At 46.2% G+C, this 15,736-nt stretch overlaps 1 long non-coding RNA gene across 1 annotated transcript in view; it reads left to right on the forward strand.

Annotated features, from left to right (window-relative positions):
- The window catches only part of LOC110342889, a 49,030-nt gene that overhangs the window by 23,722 nt on the left and 9,572 nt on the right, over nucleotides 1–15,736 (forward strand). The window contains exon 2 of the long non-coding RNA XR_005877811.1: nucleotides 5,714–5,757. This is a non-coding gene — a long non-coding RNA (uncharacterized LOC110342889). The remainder of the gene's footprint in view (nucleotides 1–5,713; nucleotides 5,758–15,736) is intronic.

Below are 15,736 nucleotides of genomic sequence, written 5' to 3' on the forward strand. Positions count from 1 at the left end.
GTGTGTGTACATGGAGGCCAGAGGATGAAGATGCTGGACCACTCAATGTACTGGGCAGAGTTTTTCCTGATGTTGGGCATCACATCCAGTAGGACAATTTTTGTCTGCAGCTCGGCCTTCACTGGAGACAGGGTGTGGTTCTATCATGGATTACTTCATCTGCCACCTTGGCACTGTCAGAGTTACTAGGACCTGTGATGGAGAAGGATACTTTTAGTTACTCAGTAAATATTTATTGTGCGTTGCTTTGTGTCAGACATCCTGCTAGATGTCTACAGTGTTGACATAGATAAGATACAGTGCACAGCTTGTGGATGTCAGCATTCCAGATGAAGACAGACAAATAAAGACACAGTTGTGATACAGAGAGTCCATGTGGGTGAAAAGTTGGCTTCTTAACCCAGTCTTGGAGATGCAGGAAAACCTTGTTAGAGGCCAAGCATTCAAACAACTGAGGCCCAGAGGGCCTGTAGGCTCTAACAAGCAAATGCTTGAATTGTAAAATGCGTGAGTCCAAGGGTTTGGAAGCTTCACAAACACTTGGATAGCTGATCATAAACTATGAGATGGAAGACAGGTTTCCTTGATTATATCTTCTACTTAATTTTTCTTGTACTTCCCTAAAGCAGGAATGGAAGACTCTGTCTCTGTCTCTGTCTCTGTCTCTGTCTCTGTCTCTCTCTCTCTCTCTCCCCCCAACACACCAAAAAATGAACCTATCTGAAACAAAGCCCCACAGACCTCCAGTGAGCTTTCAGTTCCAAACGCTAGCTTGTTCTGTTGAAGGCTATTTTGGAGGGAAAGGGATGGATTCCTTTGGTCACTCTGAATCAGGACGGGAAAATAGCACACACAAGGCTCTTACCACAGGGCCAGTGACCTGGTATTTACCAAGCTTTCAAATGCCCAGCTGAACTTTCAGTTTTCAAGAAAGTGAGCTATCAGGGGCTCTTGCTGGAGAAACAGAAGGAGCTCTGCCAGAGGGATGCTTGGAGCAACTCTCACAGCTTGACTCACGTGAGCGAGTGGCACTCTAACTCCAGCAACCTTGGAGGCAGAAGCTGTAGGCCTTTGCATTTGAGGGCCCCTGGTATGTGGCAAGATGGGCTGTCAAGTCAACATAGCAGGTGCACTTAAAAGAAGAAGATCAATGTTGCTTGGCCACTTACACAGTCAAGGGAGGTTGCATTAGTGAAGGGCCTGGCTCTGCTGCTCAAAGAACACGGTATCAGTGAATTCCATACAACAAGAGGACTGTGTTTTATGGAAGTGTGAGCTGGCAAATGGCCCAGAGATGGTAGGCAGCTGTTTCCCGAGATGGCGTGGGACCTAGATACCCTATATTTTATTTATCAACCATGTGCTGGGGTCAAAGACTGCCTGCCATCACTGTAGCCACCTTCCAGGAAGACAGAAGAAGGAAGCGTGAAAATGGCTTAGAGACTTTAAAGTTGCATATATCGCTTCTCTTTGCAGTGCGTCAAGAAGTCATTGCGTGGCCACGTGGAGCTGTAGGGAAAGCGCGAACTGTGGCCCTCAGCTGGGCAGGGTGTGCTTAGTGAGTTTGCACTGTTATTGCCAAAGGCAGGGGGAGAGAATGGATAGAGGTAGACAGTGAGCATTTTCGTCCATAGGTGTCCATCTCCATCATGTCATGTCAACAGCCTGGTGCACAAGGGGGCAGAGGTTCTCCATGGTTCATCTCTTACTGCTGAGGGAACTGAGACAGATGTATCCAGCAAGGAGGCCACAGTGTACTGCAGGACAGCTGTGGAGGGTTTGGTCAGGCGGCACCCTGGTGGGAGGGTTCCTAAGACACATGGTGACACAGTTATAGGTTGTAGCTCCTTTAAAGGAAAAGCTTGAGGGTAGCCTTGGGATAGAGGCCGGAGCAGCACAGGTTCAAGGGCATTATGAATGTGACTGTACACACAGGTGGTCTGTTTGACTGGGTCTTATTTTTTTCTTTTGCAATCTAAGCATAGACTGAGCAAAGAGGACAGTGTGGCTCAATGGTGAGAACACTGGATGAGGGACAGGGATTGGCTTCTTGAGCAATCCCGTGGTCAGAAGTCATCTTTACTGTCAATCCCACTCCCAGGGTCCATCTCATTTGGTCCTTCTCATTTGTTTTTTAGAGACAATCGTGAAGTAGCTATTATACCCCGTCTGAACCCAATACAGAGTTTTTCGAGACAGGGTTTCTCTGTGGCTCTGGAGGCTCTCCTGGAACTAGCTCTTGTAGACCAGGCTGGTCTTGAACTCACAGAGATCCCCCTGCCTCTGCCTCCCGAGTGCTGGGATTAAAGGCATGCACCACCACAGCCTGGGCCCAACACAGAGGTTTTTGTTTTTGTGATTTGTTTTTGACAGGTCTCATGTAGTGCACAGGTTCGCCCCCAAACCATTGTCTCCGAGGCTGGCCTTGTCCTTCTAATTCTCCTGCTTCCCCTTTCCGGGTGCTGGAATCACAGAAGGATGACTCCAGCTGGAAGCTCTCGATACTAAAGCATTCACCAACTTGCCAACCACCTTCAGGGAGAGGTGGACCTAAAGCTTACAGGAGAAGCTGTGGTTAGGGAGTAGCACTTCGGCCTGAAGGAGCTACTCCCTTCTGCTCTAGGCTGTACCCTCTGTGGTTTCCTTCCTTTTCAGTAGTAGAAGCATTAGTGTGGGGGAGGTAGACCCCCTGAGCCAGAGGTCCCACCCACAAAGTCTGCTTCTCAACAGGCCACCGTATGGGCTTGCTTGCTCTTATTCATTTTCTTTTCAGAGTTACTAAAGGGATACATGCTCGTAACATCCAAACAGTCCTGAGTGGTCTGAGATGAACCCTGCCTACCTCCTCAGTCCTTCCAACGCCCATTCTGGTTTCTTTCCAGAGGTACCCATGTCAGCCGGGCAACAGCAGGTACCCAGCTCTGTGTTTATTTCTGTCCCTGTCCCTAGAGTAAAAATGGCAATGTGTAGGTTGTTGAGTTTTTGTTGTTGTTTAATGATGCATTGTACTTAGTATTCTATATTGGCATATTAATTAAAATCACATTTTTGCTAGTGGAGGAGGATCTACGTTGGACTGGCCATGCGCCTGACTTTGGTCCTGCCCACATTTTGGAACTGTGTGGTGTGTGTGTGTGAATGCCGTTGAGTGGGGTGGCATACCACCCGGTCCTAAATCTGAACTCCATTGTGCTTTAGCTGAGAGATTCAGGGAAGCTGACTTAACTGCTCAGGCTCTTTATCTGTAGAATGGGTCTAATAATGGTAACCTCACCGGGCACGGGTGGGGCTAACACTGTATGCGGTACACTTAGAATAGATCTGGAATCTGTGCTCCATAAGCGCTGCCTGCTGCCCGGCTGTTCTTCTATAGGTGGACATGATTTCATGACAGGCCTTGTCTTCTTTTACATTTACATGCCACTTAAGTTGCTGTGATGCTTTAACCTTTAACATTGTTGTCATCAATATGCACTTACAAATATTTTTGGGTACACATGGCAGTGTTTCTAGGTAATGCATTCTGTTGGTGGTGGTGCAGCATTAGTGGATTTGAAGGTCTGGAGACTTCCAGGTGGGTGGGCTCTGCCCAGCCATATTTCCCTGAGTTTGTTCATATATATGACTCAGCTAGGAGCAGCTGCTGGGCATCCTGCCACTCTCTGCATCCATATGGCAGAGGCTGGCCAAGGCATGCGGCAGGAAGCAGTCTTCTTTGTCTTCCTTGGGTCTGGCCCTTTGTGAACACGCAGGAGCCTGGATGGCTTCCCCACCAGTCTGGTTGGGAGTTTTGGATTGCTACTTTGTATAAAGCGCGGTGTGCAGACCCAACAACTGGGCCGACGTTCTTGATTGGAAACCATCTGCCAGTTGTAGCCGGGAGGATGAGAGAGCACAGATGGCTAAGAGACCGACATGTGCTTTCACCTTTGAATGTGCCGGGTGCATGATGATCTCCCTATGCCTCAGGACCTTCTGACTTGTCCCTCCCTGATGGATGAAGGGCAGGTGTGACTGTGATCATTCCCAGGATCTAAGGATCAAGTGGGTCCTTAAAACAAAACAAAAACAGGAAACGATGAAAATCTTCGCCATCTGTTGCGGCTATGAGGTTTCCCTCATCTGTTGACAGGAGAGGCTAAGTGCTAATTGTGATAGTTAGGCGCAGGGAATGAGGCTGGTCACACTTGTCTATTAATTGACATTCACCGAGCATGTACTTTGCATCAGGATACAGAAATGGCCAAGGCATAGTTCCTACTTTTGGAATCCCTCCAACCAAAATTTAAAAGCCCTTAAAGAGACTTAGTTTTTCAAGACAGTAGGAATGATGGTCACAATAATAGGAAGGGCCTGAGCTCCAACCTGGATCTGAGGCTGGAGAATACCTACAAAAGGGAATGTTTGGCCTTTGGCAAAGAATTGGCGAGTGACACAAGAGTATTGTACAAGTATGAGAAATTAAACTTTCATTTTATGACTAAGATTCAATATAGATAGTTGTGATGGATAATATTGTCAATTTGACAGGGTTAAGAACTACTGAAGAGACAAGTCCCAGGTATGTCTTTGAGGAATTGCCTAGTTAAGGTGCTTGAGGTGAGGAGACCCACCCTCAAGTACCGACGGTGCCATCCCATGAGCTGGGGTCTTGGGCTGTGTAGAAAGGGGAAGTCTATATGCATTAGTGCTCAGTTTCCTTTCCTGACTGTACATACACCAGCCACTCCTCTGTCTAGCTGTGACAATGGACTGTGCCTATAAACCAGGATGAACCCTTCCTTCTATCAACTTTGTTGGGTGTTTTGTTGCAGAAATGTGCAAAGTAACTAATACAATGATTTTTAAGAAAGTAAAGCAAAGTAGCAGTTAATTCCAGGTCTTTTGTCCCACAGCAAGTGCCATGATAAGCAAGACTATTTATATCTGACCATCACAAGCATTCAGAACTTTATAAACAATTCCTGTTGCTTCACTTAAACTATGTTTAGAGTATCCTATACATCTTCAAGTCTTCTCTGATGCAACATGTAATAAGCTATACTGTCATCTTCAGATATTATTAAAGTTACTTAGTCAACAGATGTATTTTTAGACTTGTAAGTATCTCGTCTTTTCTCTTATGCATCGTTATTAATGAGTATCCATTTTTAATCTTCCTAAACAGCTCTCCTAATTCCCTTAAAACTGAATATATAAAACAGTTACTGTGGAACTTGATACATGTTCTCTTTAACAAGTTATTTCTCAGAAAGTTTGTATCACATGGTATTTCCAGCAAGAGTGTGAGAGAATACCACTGTTCCCATGTCCTCATCCACACTGAATGTTATTATTTCAAAGATTGTTTTAGTTGGTTTATTTTGTTTTGTTGGAACAGCGTCCTACTGCGTAGCCCAGACTGTCCTTGAACCCCTGGTCCTCTGGGATTTGTGATCCCAGGATTTAAGATTCCACATTTTCCAACACCTCCTAAGTTAAAAGATGGGTGTGAAAGTTCTTGTTCACTAGAGGGGCCTAGTGGAAGAACGCTGTCGTGACTGTCCTGCACAAGCAGAGGTGGACAGAGACGGTATAGGCTGCAGAGGGGGTACAGACTGCAACAGATCATTGATCCATTACTCAGTAGGTGTGAATGGTCTTAGGCTGCTGTCACTAAGCAGTCTTAGCTTTGGTGACTTACACAATAGTAATTTATTTCTTGTATTTTTAGAGGCTGGAAAATCAATGGCTGAGATGCTGGCTGTTTGAATCCTGGTAAGGACCTACGTCCTGGTTTGTAATGACCCCTTCTTGCTGCAAACTCACTAAGAGGTGACAGTGTGTCTCTTCCCCTTTTAAAGGACACTGGTCTCATATCTGAGGGTTCAGCCCCATGACCTCACTGTGATTCAAAAGTTTTACCTCTGGGAACAAATCATGGCTTTAGTCTATGATTTGGGGAGTTGGTGGGTGGTGAAACTTTCAGTTCATGGTAACCATAGCCAACATGTCTAACATTCTTCAGTTTGTTCAGTTGCCAGCAGAGAGGAAACCACACACTCAGAGAGGGAAACAATGAATGTGAGGTCGCATAATGTCTGATTAGAGGCCCCCGCTTTAGCAGGGCTGATTCGGGACCCTCCCCAGAAAATCTGGGTGGTACCAGAGGGGTCATGTACTTGAAAGCCAAAGCAGAGTCCACCCCTGCCCAGACAAATGAAGCCTTTAGAAGTTCCTGACAACCCCTCCTGTCCTCCCTCCTGCTTTCCCTCTTTCTGCCTTTCTGCTTGTCAGTCAGAATAAGAATGAAACGGGGGAGTGTCACCAGCTTTGTTGACAGAAGGACTTCTAGAAGGGTGTACTGCTGGCTGTCATTTCTTTCCCTTTTTAGAAACTATCCTTTAAATATGTAGAGGAATTCTTGGATCCTGAATGTTTATCCTCACCTTTTGGGAATCCCCCCCCCCGTGTCCCCCTGCCCCCATACATGTGCTTCTCAGAGACTTCTTCAGCACCATGGCGGTACCTCTGCTTTGCCCAGGCACCAGTGGCTGTCCTAACGACTCTGGTTCCCTTTCTGTTTCTGCTGTCCATTCCCCAGCACAGCATCTCCTTGGGTTGCCTAGACCCTCCCTTTGGTCTCCAGAGCACTTTCCCCAGGAGTCAACCTCCCCTCATCACCCTCCATTCCCCTTCTTCACTATGACAAGCTCTCTTCTCTCTCCATCTCTTTGCTGTGGATGTCGCACTCCTCTGGGGTGGATCTGAGTGCTGTGGACCTAGTTGCAGAGTTCTAATGGTTTGAGGCTTCTACCTAAAGGCAGCCTAGCTCCTTGGAAGGCTGTGAGGACCCAGGCTTCGTCAAAGCCCAGGTGTCATCTGCGCCCTCTAGTACACAAGCTTAGAGGAGACTACCAGTAGTTTTAGGTACTTGAAATGGGCTTGGGTGGGTGCGGGGACAGTGTCTTCTTTACCAACGCCTAGGTGAGTCCCCTTCTGCAGGTACCTGTGACAGCCTTTCCCTGTCTCTTAGAAGCAGGGTGTGCAAAGACCTCATCAGCTGTGTTACAGAAGCTTTGAGTTCCCCCGAAGGCAGCCGTGATTGCGGTCGTGTGGATTAAAATCCTATTCCTGGCACACATCTAGGCCATCCCTTAAACAACCGGCTTCAATACACAGTGGAGAACACAGATTGGCTGCAGCCTGGTTTCGGGAGGACACGGGTCTGCGCTCATTAGAGCTCAGGGCACCGCAGCGTGGGGAGGAGGGCCTCCAGGCGCCTGCTATCCTTTTACAGGCTGTACTTTTGGGTTTGTTTAGTTTTGTTTTTGTCTGGCAGGCTCAAAAAGAGACTGTCCTACTTTCCACGGGAACAATCACTCTAACATTTTAAGAAATTAAGTCTCTGGGAAAAAAAAAAAGATCTCGTTTGAGAGGGCTTGTAATGGCTCCTTGACCGCATGCTGTGCCTGCCAATTCATGGCAGAGAAATATTAGAGAAGTGGAAGGCTAAAGCTAGTGTGCACAGGCGTTGCTTAAGGAGACAAGGATACTCCCGGGGGACGTCGCTCTCCCATTAGGCCCCCAGCATTGATTCCGGCTGGGGAGAAGCTGTCTGCCAGGCTGCTGCTTCTACTGCAGGCGGTGGGTACCAGGCCAGCCATCCTGCTCCACATTTGCAAAGAAACCCACTCTTCTGAGAGCGAGCCGGCAGGGCTCTGGGCTTGGAGAGCTGAGAAGATGATCCGAACTCCCGGGGAGGGGGTGTCTTCCATTCTGTAAGCGTTTCTCTTGTGTAGTACTAGGGAGAGGCCCACATACAGTCCCGTTGTCTCAGTGGGAAGACAGTCTTCTGAGTTATCACATTGTATCACAGGGATGGGCAGAGGAACGGAAGAGCATTTAGCCTGAAGTTTAAAATGTCCTTGCATAGGTTTGATACTATAGATGTCTATGAGATTGGATATTCTTCCCTGCCGTCCAAGCATTGCTGACCACCAACCTTCTACTTGCCCTCTTTTGAGATCTTACACTTGTAAATCCTATTCTGGAAGCTGGTTCTCGGTAAGGAACGTTGGCTGACATTTTAGCTCTTCGTGTCATAGAGTGAGAATGGAGTGACTTCAAGATGTGGCCTCCCTGTAGCCTACCATCTTAACTGAGGACAATAATGCTCTGGAGGATGTTAATGCTGAGGATGCGATGGTTGTTAATGCCGATGCTTCGCACAGACACAGGGGACCATCCTCATTTGCCGTGGCCTAGTGGGTGGGAATATGCAATGCTCTCAAAGCTCAGACGAACATCATGCCTGGCCTTGCCTGCTTGCATCCAATTGTGATGAGCCTCTGAAGTGTTAGCTGATAAAGAAGGCCATTTCCCTGTGCACCAACCCAGCCCAGCCCAACTAGGAATTAGTAGAAAGAGCGAGCCTCTGTAGATCTGATGGAGAAGGAAGACCCTGCGGGGTGTCTAACTGCAGTTGTGCAGGGGGTACGGACTACGGCAAAGAGCTACAGACAAAGGGTGGTATCTCAGATGGGGGAGGGAAAGAAAAGGAAGCAACAGACTTCCGTGGTGGAAGGAGACCTTGAGGGAGGGGGGAGGGAAGGAGCTGAGATGGAGGAGAAGGTTGATGAGATCTGAGGCGGTATACATGTCCTACTTCATGTATTCATTGGGACATCACTTCCTATATTGCTCTTGCTTTCTATTCAAGCCTACGTCTACACAGCACTTGACACCGTAGGGCAGAAGGGACATCTCTTTTTTTTAAAATTATTTATTTATTTATTTTTATTTTATTTTCCAGTTTAAATTTAGATAAGAAACAAGGTTGCTTCACAAGTCAGTTCCAGGTCCCTCTCCCTTTCCCTCCCCTCCTCCCGTGCCCTTCCCCCAACCCCCCTCCCCCTTATCCCCTCATTCCCCCAGGGAGGGTGAGGCCCTCCATGGGGGTGTCCATAGTCTGCCATTTCATATAGGGCAGGGCCTAGATCAGAAGGGACATCTCTTACAGGCAAGTAGGAAACAAGACAGCATTTTTACTAGCTAGACTGGGATGGGACAAGCTAAGTAGCCTGTAAACTTCCGCTTCCCAGTCCAGTAGGAACAATGGCAACTCCTATGTTCCTTAGTTAGCAGTTTCTGGGTGGGTAGGGTTGGCAGAGACTTCTCAAGTTCAGTGAGGCATATCACTGGGAACAGGCTAGCGGTTCCTGCCCCTTTGGGGCATGTGTGGTCATTTCAGCTAATTAAGAGCAAACAAGTAATGAAGCCTCCAAGAAGAAGCCAAAGGCTAAATGAAAGGTCCTTCTCTCTGCTCTCCAGCCCGTGATTTAGCTAAGAAAACAGACTTCACTCAGGCAAGCTTGAATTTTCAATAATAAGGAAATGCACTTTTGCATTAAGAATATGTCCCCTGTGATGTTTGAGACATTTATACAAACAAAATTATTATTATCTGTATTTAAATTTTATTGGGGTACTATTATTTGTCTGGTGTTATTTTGGCTTTTTATAATTCCTCATATTGTGACAGGGCAAGACAGTGCAGAGGTTCCTCCATGTTGTATGTATCCTTACTGAGGTCATTTTAGGCTGAAGTAGAATTTGATCTCCTTGGTGGAATCCTGTGGAAAATTACCCAACTCTAGTCTAGAAACTGTAATTCAAGATGCCCAGTTAGCTTATTTTAGCTTCTGTTAAGCTGCTTGATTGCACAAAATCTCCCCCCTTCTGTTGCAGAGCAACATACCAGGATGTAATTTTTGCTTTAAAAAACCCCCCATCCTACACACTCTTTTCCTACACTTGGAACCTGAATACCGGAGTATAGTCCCAGAAGACTGGAATAAAGACTTTCGGTTAGCTGCAAACTGTGTTTGAATGGTCATCTCAGGTGGGCTCCCACAACTCTCACACATAAATAAAGAACATGTCTCAATGAAATGATTATTTTTACATTCTGAATAATGAGAGAACTAGTGAGATCTTAACTATTTCAAATGTATACATGTGTATATAGACACAAAGTATGTCAAAGACGATGAAGGGCACAGAAGCCTGGAAAAAGTGTGTCAGGATATTCAGGAATCACGTTGGCCTATTTCAAAGCTCTTTACATGCTCTTCTGGGTGTTACGTGATTCTGTCTCAGGGCCCTTGCAGCTGCCGGTTCCCTCACCCTTCAGTGGTCTCACGTTGACCTCTTCTCAAACCTTCCTTCCCTGGGAGCCTTTTCCCATGCCTACTCTAGGTCAAGTTCATACGTTCTCACAAGATCGTGTTTCATTTATTAGTGCATTTACAGTAGTTTAAATCTGTGCCACATGTGGGAGTTCTTGTGTGAGCCGGTCCCATTTCTACCAGCTTCACTCTCAGTGAGGATGCTCAGCACATTTTTCCTCTCTGCTTCTGGACCACACCAAGTTCTTACTCAGGGACTCTATGCCTGCTGGACCTGGAATGCTTTCTTTTGGCTTTTGCCCGTCAGGTGACTTTTCACCTCTCACTCCTCAGTTAGAATGTTGGAATGGCCTCTCCCGACTTCACATGCAAAGTTGCTTCCTTCCTCATTCGCTTTCTTTCTTTTAAATTTTTAATTCTGGGAACTGAGGATTTGACTGGAAGGCCTTAGGCATGTTAAATGTTAAGCCCGCTCTACCACTAAGCTGTACCACCTCTTCGTTATAACTACGTTGTCACGTAATAGCTGCAGTGGAACATGGTGTGGTGGTTCTCTACATATACACAATGAATAACGACCAAATGGGAATCATTGACTTTTCTGTCTCTTTCAGCATAATTTCTTTGTGTTTGGAAACGTTGAATTTCTCTCTTAGTTTTTCTTATGAACTTATGTAATAAATTGTTATCAATTATAGCTACTATAGGATGTAGAACACTGGAACTTATTTCTGCTGTCTCACTGTAGTTCGGTACCCATTGTCTTACCAGCTTGTGGCCACTTCCTCCCCAACCTCTAGTGAACACCATTCTACTCTCTTGTTCTGTAGAGTTGACCTTTAAGCTTCTCCGTATGGTTGAGGATGCCTGATATTTCCATTTCTGTGCCTGGCTTATTTCACTTGACAAAATGTCCTTCCATGTCCACCTGTGTAGCTGAAAATGACAGGATTTTTCTTTCTTTGTGCTTGAATAAATGTCCATTGTGAATACCTACCACATTTTCTTTACCCATTCATCTACTGATGGACACGGTGGCGGATTTATGTCTTTATTATTGGGAATCACACCATAATAAATAAGGGTACACAAGCACCTCTGTATCATTTCTTTTGTATGTATACCCAGGATTGAGAGAGCTGAATCATCTGGTGGTTTTATGTTTTAGAGTGTCCATGTTGCTCTCCATAATTGTGTACTAATTTCCACTGGCACCTATAGATGGCAAGAGCTCTCTTTCCCTCACCCTAAGCAGTGATGCTCTCCACACGATTGACAGTACCACTGAATCAAGGTGCTGGGAATACGCCAATGAGATTGCCTTTGATCACTAAAATGGAAGAGGAAGTGGGGTTGTTCCACAAACGTGTCTTCCTCCACTGGGACAAATCATTAACTGGTAGTTGGCCAGATCATACTGGGGCTTTGAGTGCCGATGGCAGAGCCCCAGCTCCCTGGATTTACTCATCCTAGCAACTATAATGAGCATTTAGAAGATATACAGCAGATGAGTGCATGGGAGGGGCTTCTGATGTCTCTTCCCCCATGTTTCAGCTTGAAGAAAGGGACAGAGTGGGAGGAGAGGACCTATTTCAAAGCTCTTGGCTGGACCCCACCCCCAGGCACCAGACTAGGTTCCAGGAGTGTTTCGTATCTCTGATCTTTGCATCTTCTAAGGTGACCTTCTGTGATTAAGTTCAGGGCTTCCTAATGATCGCTGTCTGCCCCAAAGGCCCAAAGCCAGCACTTGAACTTTCTCTTCATGTCTACCAGTTCTCTAGGTTGTTTTTCCTCTGCTGATCTACTGTCTTCGCCACTGTTCCAGGTTCTTCCTTTGCTAGGTAGCAAGGTTATTAATGGGTGCTTAGGATACATAGTAAGAAGCAATATGGCAAAAATGGTATATTGCTTAAAAGTGCATACACTGGAGTCAGTTACAGATTTAAATTGTTCTATTGAAATACTCTGTGTCCTTGAGAGATTTCCTTACACATCCTGGGATTCCTACTATGAGGTCAACAATAGCTGTAGGATTGCTGTGAGTATAAACAAGGTAAAGATTGTAAGGAGTGTAATGTGTGTCTTGTAGCAACCCGGATAACGGCCTAATAGACTATTGTTTCATGGAAACAGCTTTCCATTTTAATAGGAGACCTCAGTCAACACACGCTCTGACTGCACTAGCTGTGGTGGGTCAGATATTTGGGGGCATAGAGATGACAGCATGTGAGCAGATGGCCTGTGCCTCAGAGAAGGCTCTACAGGTCTCTGGTGGAGACCAGAGTGCCAGATGACTTGCCCACAGCCTCTGGTCCTAAGATAGCAAGTCCCGCCTAAACCCTGGCAACTGTGGACAGGCAAATAGTAGTCATGTTGTATTCAGGTGCTTTGCTTTAAATAATCCTTTTTCCTTAATAGCTTTGCCCCTGTCGTGTGGCAGGTGTTTACATTATTAAGTAAAAGCATTTAAACAGCGACCTCCTTGATATAAAGGTGAAGGGGATTAAAACCCAAGCAGTGTTCTAGCCATTTAAATCAATGAGACTTGTCAGATCTGCAACATATGAGCTACTTAGAGGGCACAGGCACCTATTGTTTTTGAGCTTCGGCTAATATCTCAATGTGTGCATTTGCTCAGAGTCTGGCCAGGCCCTAGCATGCTCATTAAGGGCTGGTCTGTCCATGGCCTCTTTTCTCTGCAGAAGCATCATTAATTAATAGTTGGCTAAATGCGCACTAAATAGTTATGAGATTAGGGAGGATCAGGGCTTGAGTTCCTGTTTAGAGAAATGACCTTTAGAAGAATCCCAAAGGTAGACTCTTAGCTAATCAGAGGCTGGGACTGTGAACATTGCCCTTTCCTTCAGGAGGGGTGAAAGCCAGGTGACGTGGGTGTACCTATGTTCATTCTTTCTTGATGGAGTTACTCCAGTTGCTAGCCAGCAACACCGGAGAACTCATGCTGTCCCCTAGCTACAGGAATCAAATTTCTGAGTCTCTCTTTCTCACTCACCAATTCATGCTCATATCACATACCAATTTTTTCCTCCCCTAATACTTAAATCTAAAGTCTAGATCATCAGTGAGGGAAATGTCCTTGTGAGAAGGGCAGGTGGACTTTGGAAATCCAGCTATTATTTCTCCAGTTGATGTCCCTAAGAGCCACCAAGCTACAGAGACCTCTGCCCCTGCTTGTTAGTTATATAGGTGACATGGAGCCCTTCTTTTAATTGAATGGATTCATGACTGAGTCAGGCTGGCCACAAGAGGCATTCTCTCAGGTAGTGTTATGAGGGTTTTGCTTTTCTTCAGCAGCTGGTTGCATGTGCTGGCCTATTTGACGTTATCCGCCAAATGTTTCCAGGTATCAGGTCCCCAGTGCTGGAGAGACACCTTATACACCACCTGTGGAAGAGACGGTTTGCTTCCTGTCTCTGGGTGATTGGTCTCTTTTCTCAATGGGTGACCTTGGAGATGGCCTTTCGGTCTCCTATGCATGCAGAGGGGCAAGGCCAGAGTCTTCTAGTTTCCATGTAATTTCCTTGTCAAGAAATGGAAAAAGAAGTCATAGGAACAGCAGTGTGGGCATCACTAAAGCTTGTCAGAAGTGCAGAATCTCCTACGCTGGCCCTTGAGGAATGTAAGCCACACCATCCCAGCTGCAGGTACTCTGTGTACTATGTAGCATGAGAGATACTGAGACAGCATGGAAGTGGCTATTTTTCTAAACCCTCTTACCCCACCATGGAGGTTTAAGCCTGGCTTAGGGAAAAGTCCCATGATGCCCAACCCTTGAGAAGTACAGTCAACATGGACTCTGGAGATTTTCTGGAAGACAGTGGGATGACAAGGAACTCTCAAGTTTCTGAAAACAATTGAAAGGAGAAGGAATGTCAAGGATCTTCTCTTCAGAGCAAAGCAGAGACACCCCAGGGCTGGAGAACACTGTGAGCTAGCTTGTTAATCTCCATTGTCATGGCCAGTACCTCTGCCATCTTTCTACCTGTGGTGTCCAGGCCTCCCAGAGCCTGCTACAAGGCTGAGGCAGCAACTTTCTCAGAGGGCACCCACCAGGCCCGGGGAAGGCATTCCAGACAGTGTAACACGATAGTGCTGGACAATGACCTGGCAGTGGGCCCTTGGTCATCTGCAATCCTGGGAAGGAGGCCCGCACAGCCGAATGCCGTGTGGTTCTTTGAAATGTGGTCAGCCAGTCATATAGTCTGGTTCCACCAAAGGCAAGCATGGAACAAAAGCCGAAGTATGTGGTGGTTTAGACTGTTTAGTCTCTACCATACTGAAGCCCTTTGGCAATATAGACTTGGGAGGGAGATGAGCTGTTCACTCATAGATGCAGGAGAGAACGCCTTGTCTCAGCTCGCAGCAACCCTACTTTAGAAACGATTATTGGATCTCTGCATGCGTTGTAAATGATAAGGTCAGCGCTCTGTCTGTAATACTGCATCCCCCAGACGCTACGGCTTCTTTAAATGATTTATTTGAGAAGAGAGGAAGTGAAACTGGATGATTGAGGAGATGAAAAGGGCCTGTTTCCATTGTCCTATTTTTTCCAATGATTCTAATTCTAGCTCTGTCCTTGTATCAGCATGGTCCAAAACAGTACAAGCAGCCGCTGAGGAACTCTAGATGACTTTGGGGATTGTGTGTGTGTGTGTGTGTGTGTGTGTGTGTGTGTGTGTGTATGTGTGTGTGTGTGTGTGTGTGTGTCTGTGGTCTGGGTCCTGCAGGTCACTTGGAGACCACAAAGTTAGGTTGTAGAAAATAAAATACCCAAAAAGGATGAATGAATCTGTTGTAGCAAAATATTGGAAGATTTGGGAATTACTGGTGGGCTTGGTTAGGGGCTGTGGACATTTTTGGAAATGAGAATTTCCAGCAAACTGTCCTGTAGTACTTTGAGGTTTATACCCACTCACGCCCACAGGCTTGGCTCTGACCAGTTTCTACCTGGCCTCACCCTCAGCAGTCAAAGTAGGGTGCAGGTGGGCACCGTCTCTCCTCACAGACAGGGTTTTCAAGAGTCACTAACGAGCTTGCAAAGAACACAGACCTTCTAATGCGTGTGTGCTAGCAGCTGGCTTCCTGGGGCTTGCTTGATGCTCTCAGGTGGATGAGAGCTTGCGAACAGGTAAATATGGCAGGCGCTTTTGCATTTTTTATTCTGGAAGCTAACTGCTGAAAGCAAAAGTTAAAAAAAAATCAACCCCCTGTTTTTATCTCGGGGAGAAGATAAAAATGGGGAGAGGTGTTTGAATTTGTCAGTTATCTGGGCACTTTCAGACAGCTCCTTTCCTTTTGAACGCTTCCACTTCCGGATTGCCTTCCTCTGAGTTTACAGGTACCCTTTGTGCATGTCTGCGTCACGTGTAACAAATCATCTTAATTACTCCAGGCCTCGCCGCCTCCTCTGGTTCTCATTTTCTGAAATTCCTGCAATGGTTATCAAATAAATGTGCACGACGCTCCAGCCCTTGGAAACAGCACGGAGGCCCCAGCAGCAGCCGGAGGAATTTCAAAGTTAGTTAAAAGGCACAGGAGGAGAGAGG

Source organism: Mesocricetus auratus, unplaced genomic scaffold (genome assembly GCF_017639785.1).
Source record: "Mesocricetus auratus isolate SY011 unplaced genomic scaffold, BCM_Maur_2.0 Super-Scaffold_100006, whole genome shotgun sequence".
NCBI lineage: Eukaryota > Metazoa > Chordata > Mammalia > Rodentia > Cricetidae > Mesocricetus > Mesocricetus auratus.